Source organism: Aegilops tauschii, chromosome 2 (assembly GCF_002575655.3).
Source record: "Aegilops tauschii subsp. strangulata cultivar AL8/78 chromosome 2, Aet v6.0, whole genome shotgun sequence".
NCBI lineage: Eukaryota > Viridiplantae > Streptophyta > Magnoliopsida > Poales > Poaceae > Aegilops > Aegilops tauschii.
The window spans coordinates 506,337,089-506,344,715 of record NC_053036.3 but is presented as its reverse complement, the minus strand read 5'-3'; positions in this window follow the sequence as shown (position 1 = coordinate 506,344,715).

Sequence of the window (7,627 nt, the reverse complement as noted above, 5' to 3'; positions counted from 1 at the left end):
CACTTGTCCGACACTTGTTGAGCCACTAAATCTGAGTCGCCAAAGCACCTTACCCGGCTCAAGCTCATCTCCTTAGCCATCCGAAGACCATGGAGCAAGGCCTCATACTCAGCCGCATTGTTAGTACAAGGAAACATCAACCGTAGCACATAACAAAACTTGTCACCTTTAGGGGAAGTCAATACAACTCCAGCCCCCGAGCCCTCCAATTGCCTAGACCCGTCGAAGTGTATAGTCCAATATGTATTATCGGGTTTCTCTTCAGGCACCTGCAGCTCTGTCCAATCGTTGATGAAATCCACCAATGCTTGAGATTTGACAGCAGTGCGCGGCACATATTTCAAACCATGAGGCCCAAGCTCTATAGCCCACTTAGCCACTCTCCTTGTAGCTTCTCTGTTTTGGATGATATCTCCTAGAGGAGCAGAACTAACCACAGTGATAGGGTGACCCTGGAAATAATGCTTAAGCTTCCGGCTTGCCATGAACACCCCGTAAACAAGCTTCTACCAATGTGGATACCGTTGTTTGGACTCAATGAGCACTTCGCTGACATAGTAAACCGGCCGCTGAACCGGATACTCCTTACCCTCTTCCTTGCGCTCCACCACCACAGCCACACTGACGGCTCATGTGTTAGCGGCTACATACAGTAATAAGGGCTCCTTGTCAACCGGAGCAGCAAGAACTGGGGGCTCAGCCAGCTATCTCTTCAAATCCTCAAAAGCAGCATTAGCAGCATCATTCCAGACAAAGTTGTTTGTTTTCTTCATCAGTAGGTACAGTGGCATGGCCTTTTCACCCAAACGGCTGATAAACCGGCTCAAAGCAGCGATGCGGCCTGCCAGACGCTGGACGTCGTTGATGCACGCCAGCTTAGCCAGAGAGGTGATTGCCTTTATCTTTTCCGGGTTAGCTTCAATGCCTCTGTTAGAAACCAGGAAACCCAAGAGCTTGCCTGCGGGAACACCAAAAACACACTTGGCCGGGTTAAGCATCATCTTGTAAACCCGGAGATTATCAAAGGTTTCTCTAAGGTCATCGACCAGGGTCTCCTTCTCCCTGGACTTAACCACAATATCATCCACATAGGCATGAACATTGCGCCCAATCTGGTTATGAAGACAATTCTGCACACAACGCTGATAAGTCGCCTGTGCACTCTTGAGTCCAAAAGGCATAGACACATAACAGAAGGCTCCAAAGGGAGTGATGAACGCCGTCTTCTCCTGGTCCTTAACTGCCATTTTAATCTGATGGTATACAGAATAGGCATCCAAAAAACTTAAGCGCTCACATCCCGCCGTAGCATCAATAATCTGATCAATACGGGGGAGAGCAAAAGGATCAGCCGGACATGCCTTGTTTAAGTCCGTGTAGTCCACACACATCCGCCAGGTGCCGTTCTTCTTGAGCACGAGCACCGGGTTAGCTAACCATTCTGGATGAAAGACTTCGACAATAAACCCGGCTGCCAAGAGCTGGGCCACCTCCTCACCAATGGCTTTCCGCCTCTCCTCATTAAACCGCCGAAGGAATTGCCTGACCGGCTTAAATTTCGGATCAATATTGAGAGTGTGCTCAGCGAGTTCTCTAGGTACACCTGGCATGTCAGAAGGTTTCCATGCAAAAATGTCCCTATTCTCACGGATGAAGTCGATGAGCGCGCTTTCCTATTTTGGATCCAGATTGGCACTGATGCTAAACTGCTGAGATGAGTCACCTAGAACGAAATCAACAAGTATAGTCTCATCAACTGACTTAAATTTCAGTGCCGGCTCCTGCTCCGTGGTCGGCTTTTTCAGAGATGTCATATCTGTTGGGTCAACATTGTCCTTGTAAAACTTCAACTCCTTTGTTGCACAAACAGATTCTGCATAAGCCGCGTCACCTTCCTCACACTCCAAGGCTATCTTTCGCCTGCCATGAACCGTAATGGTCCCATTGTGACCCGGCATCTTGAGCTGTAAATATACGTAACACGGTCGTGCCATGAACTTGGCGTAAGCCGGCCGCCCAAATATGGCATGATACAGACTTCTTATCTTGACCACCTCAAAGGTCAATTTTTCTGCCCTGTAGTTGTACTCATCTCCAAAGGCCACTTCTAGCTCGATCTTACCAACTGGATAAGCCGACTTACCAGGCACCAAACCATGGAAAACAGTATTGGACTGGCTGAGGTTCTTATCAATCAACCCCATACGACGGAAGGTCTCATAATAGAGGATGTTGATGCTGCTGCCTCCATGCATGAGCACCTTAGTGAACTTATATCCTCCCACCTGGGGAGCCACCACCAGGGCCAGGTGACTCGGATTATCAACCCGGGGAGGGTGATCCTCCCTACTCCACACAATAGGCTGCTCAGACCATCTCAAATAGCGTGGAACCGCCGGCTCAACAGCGTTCATAGCCCTCTTATGAAGCTTCTGATCTCGCTTACACAGACTGGTGGTAAACACATGATATTGTCCACCATTGAGCTGCTCTGGATTGGTCTGGTATCCCCCTGCTGCTGTTGATGACCCTGGCCGGACTGCTGATTAAAGCCCCCTTGAACATTCTGAGGATTGGAATTTGAGCCGCCGCCCGGGCCATGAAAACCGCCGGCGCTTGAGCCGCCGCCCGAGCCATTGTTGCCATTAAAGGCATTGGAATTCTTAAAGGCTTTCATGATCGTGCAATCTTTCCATAGATGAGTAGCTGGCTTCTCCCTAGAGCCATGCCTTGGACAAGGCTCATTCAACAACTGCTCAAGCGTTGGGCCTGAATCGCCGGCTCGGGGAGGTGGCCTCCCCTTACGTCGCTGGTTGTTACCCTGTGAGCTGGTGTTAGCCACAAACTCCATGCTGCCATCAGCCTTACACTTGCTACCTCCTTGGTTCGCCGGGTTATGTTGAGGACCCTTGCCATTGCCGTTCTTCTTTCCCTTCCCTGTCCTTTCTTCATCTGACGCGGGGTCCTTGGTACTATCAGAGTCGGCGTACTTGACGAGAGCCGCCATCAGCGTACCCATATCATTGCAATCGCGCTTGAGCCGCCCGAGTTTCATCTTCAGGGGCAGGAAACGACAATTCTGCTCCAACATTAAAACTGCAGAGCTGGCATCCATCTTATCAGATGAATGTATTATCTCTTTGACCCGGCGAACCCAATGGGTCGTAGACTCACCCTCCTGCTGTTTACAGTTGGTCAAATCCACAATTGACATAGACTGCCTACAGGTATCTTTGAAGTTTTGGATGAAACGGGCTTTCAGCTCAGCCCAAGACCCGATAGAATTCGGTGGCAGCCTTTCAACCAAGTGCGGGCAGTCCCATCTAACATCATGGTGAAGTACTTGGCCATTGCCGCTTCGCTGACCTCCAGCAACTCCATGCCCATCTCGTAACTCTCGATCCAGGCTCCGGGTTGTAAATCAGCCGTGTAATTAGGCACCTTCCTAGGCCCTTTGAAATCCTTGGGCAGACGTTCATTGCGGAGAGCCGGCACCAGACAAGGGACACCCCCAGTCCTCGTAGGTATACTCGCGTCGATGGAAGCCGTCGGATAAGCCGGGGGTGGCTGGTAAGCCGTCAACTGAGGCACCTGCTCCGCCTCTTGCCGTGCCCTGTCTTGGTCTACCGCGTGAAAGGCCCCATTATGAGCCGGGCCGTGGCCAGGAGGCAAGTCATGGCGTCGGACATTACTTGAGCCGGTCGCTGAGACCATGTGTCTGCTATAACTCGGGCTCCGGCCTGGACGAGGGGTTGAATGGATCCTGTCCCGGCTATAAGAATATGCCTCTTGCTGCGCCAGAGCCATCTGAAGGAGTTCTCTGACCCGGCGGGTTTCAACCGCCGTTGGAGAGTCACCATCAATTGGGAGAGCCGCCAGCCGTGCCGCTGCGGCGACCATGTTTTCCAACGGGTTGGCATAATGACCCGGCGGTATTGGCACTTACTTAGGCGGGGTAGGGTTCACCCGGGGAGGCCCCATCACTTGGGGCTGAATTGGCGTTCCAGCCCCGGGCACTATGATCTCTGGCGGGTTACTAGGCCCTGCCCCAGGCGTGTTGAAGAGGTTTCGAGGATCGTAAACCGGAGGGAGTCGAGATTGGGCCTTTTGATGCCTCCTTCTCATGACCTAATTGGACGCGTTTTTATCCATCGTGAGCCGGAAAGATTGTGCCTGGATCAGCTGAGTCTGGGCGGCGAGAGCCGCCCTCTCTGCAGCCATCCTGATCCCCTCCGCTGCCAGATCCTCCTTGGCCTTTGCTAGATCCAACTTTAACTGTGCCACCTCCGCGTCATGCTGAACTTGATCCGCCGGAGCAACCGTAGCGGTCAACAGGACCGTCATCTTGTCCGTGAGATCCATCAGCACCTGAGCCGGCGAGGGCACCGGGCTTCCTGACCCGGAGGCGGGGTTTTGAACAGGCTGTGCGCCGGCCATGAAGATTCCAACCCGGCTCGGCGGCTCAAAGGGGTCCGGAATGCTGTCGCCATCGGAACAACCCCTGAGCCTGCCATCTTGAAGTTGATACAACGAGTTTGACTCATCCGTAGCCGACTCGCCGTCAGACCCAGCGGCCGTCTCATCCCCAGATCCAGATCCTTCAGAAAGTCCTCCATGGACACATCCCACGAAAACGTGCTTTAAGGCAGGTAGAGACCGGGCGGGTCGTGCGCGCTGAGCCGTCTCGATGAGACCGGCGCAGAGATCCGGCTTAGGGCCCGGCTCACCAATCTTGCCAATGAAGACATGAATTCCGCCGAAGGGGCCCGGTACCCGTACTCAATTGAGACGGCGTCGGGGCCCCAGTTTGCATCGTCGATGTAGAGCTTGCCGCGACGACTCTTGGTCATCCGGCCCACAGCGTATCCTTGAGCCCTTCGAAGCTGCCCTTCAAGAACTCAAATCCACCGTGCGCTGGCCCCACCGTGGACGCCAATTGTCGTGGAATTGTCACGTCAAATGTCCTAGTGCAAGGACTTAGTCGTGGAGCCATCACAACTAGGAAGCTTAAAGGGGTTAAACGGGACAAAGGAACGCGAGGGTTATACTGGTTCGGCCCCTTGCGGTGAAGGTAAAAGCCTACGTCCAGTTGAGGTGGTATTGATTAGGGCTTCGATGACCAGGAACTAAACCGTCCTGCCTGGTTATCGAGTTGTCTTACTTGTCCCTGAACCGCCGCTGGGTCGTCCCTTTATATAGAGAGGTTGACGCCCAGCAGCTCTCAGAGTCCCGGCCGGCTCATAACAGTGTCCGGCTCGGACTCTCAACTATTCTTGCCTTACACTACAAGTTTCACCATAACGGCGGTTATAACTACGGGCCTTAAGCTATCTCCGGGTCCTAAGCCCATATTTGACCCGCCGTCTTCAAGTCTGGTAATGGGCTTCGCGTGATGACCATTATGACTTAACCCGGCCCCTCCTGGGCGGGTGACTCCAATGGTTATATCCTCAACAGCATCCGTTATACGAGTTATGGCAATACTCCCGAACTCCCGCCCCAGTACTGGGTGGCGTTGAGGTGATCTCACCAACAACTGCATAAATAAGATTTTCGATGTCGGCGAAACTCAGGTATTCCAGAACTGCAACGATAAAATTGTGACAACAACACCTCGGAGCTCAACTCCCCGGGACACTGCCACAACCCCTAAATGTCAGGAGGCACCAAGAACAATGTTCTCGTCACAAAACCATCGGAACGATTCCAAGATACCCACGTGATCCTAAAAAAATTCATGAAATTTGAGGAGAGGAGAGTCAAAACTTCTACGTCAGGGGGCCTCACCAGAGCGACGAAGAGACTAAGGAGTAAAAAGAATCCTACTCTCCGATATATATAATCCTAAGACTCAAAACATTTTTTTCTAGACTCAACAACGCCAGCGATTCGATCAAGCAGGGGGCTCCTAAGTCGGGGATGGCTCTGATACCAACTTGTAACGCCCACAATGCGGCTATATCTCCCACGTGTCAAGGCATGACTTGGAGGCATAACCGCATGGTGGTTTTGTCGCAAGAAGGGTCATCTTCACACAATCCCATGTAATGAACAAGAATGGGATAAAGAGTTGGCTTATAGTCGCCACTTCACACAATACATAAATTAAACATACATCATTCAGAGTACAATCAAGGTCCGACAATGGAACCAAAATAAAAGAAGACAACCCCAAATACTAGATCCCCGATCGTCCCAACTGGGCTCCACTACTGATCATCAGGAAACGAAAGATAGTAACGACCAAGTTCCTCGTCGAACTCCCACTTGAGCTCGGTTGCGTCACCTGCACTGGTATCGTCGGCACCTGCAACTGTTTTGGTAGAATCGATGAGTCACGAGGACTCGGCAATCTCACATCCGCGAGATCAAGACTATTTAATCTAATAGGAAGGATGGGGTAATGAGGTGGAGCTGCAGCAAGCACTAAGCAAATATGGTGGCTAACATACGCAAATAAGAGCGAGAAGAGGAGCAACGCAACGGTCGTGAACCTAGAAGTGATCAAGAAGTGATCCTGAAACTGCTTACGTTCATACATAACCCAAACCGTATTCACTTCCCGGACCCCGCCGAAAGGAGACCATCACGGCTACACACGCGGTTGATCTATTTTAAATAAGTCAAGTGTCCAGTTCTCTACAACCGGATATTAACAAATTCCCATCTGCCACATAACCGCGGGCACGGCTTTCAAAAGATAATACCCTACAGGGGTGCCCCAACTTAGCCCATCACAAGCTCTCACGGTCAACGAAGGATATTCCTTCTCCCGGGAAGACCCGATCAGACTCGGAATCCCGATTACAAGACATTTCGACAATGGTAAAACAAGACCAGCAAGACCGCCCGAATGTGCCGACAAACCCCGATAGGAGCTGCACATATCTCGTTCTCAGGGCACACCGGAAGGGCAAGATGTCGGGTTGGCATAGACCCTGGTTGCCCAGGGGCGCCGGACATCGCCCAGGTTTGGACCAGCACTCGAAGGAGCACTGTCCCGGGGGTTAAAATAAAGATGACCCACGGGCTCGCGAAAACCCAAGGGAAAAGGCTTAGGTATGCAAATGTAAAACCAAGGTTGGCCATTGCTGGAGGAGTTTTATTCACGTCGAACTGTCAAGGGGGTCCCATAAATCACCCAACCGCATAAGGAACGCAGAATCAAGGAACATAACACCGGTATGACGGAAACTAGGGCGGCAAGAGTGGAACAAAACACCAGGCATAAGGCTGAGCCTTCCACCCTTTACCAAGTATATAGATGCATTAATTAAATAAGAGATATTGTGATATGCCAAACTATCCTTGTTCCAACATGGAACCAACTTCAACTTCACCTGCAACTAGCAACGCTATAAGAAGGGCTGAGCAAAAGCGGTAATTTAGCCAAACAACGGTTTGCTAGGAAAGGTGGGTTAGAGGCTTGACATGGAAATATGGGAGGCATGATATGGTAAGTGGTAGGTAGCGCGGCATAGCAATAGAGCGAAACAACTAGCAAGCAAAGATAGAAGTGATTTCGAGGGTATGGTCATCTTGCCTGCAAAGTTCTCAGAGTTGCCGAAAGCTTGATCCTCGTAAGCGTTCTCAACAGGTTCCTCGTAAGCGTTCTCGTCTCCCGGCT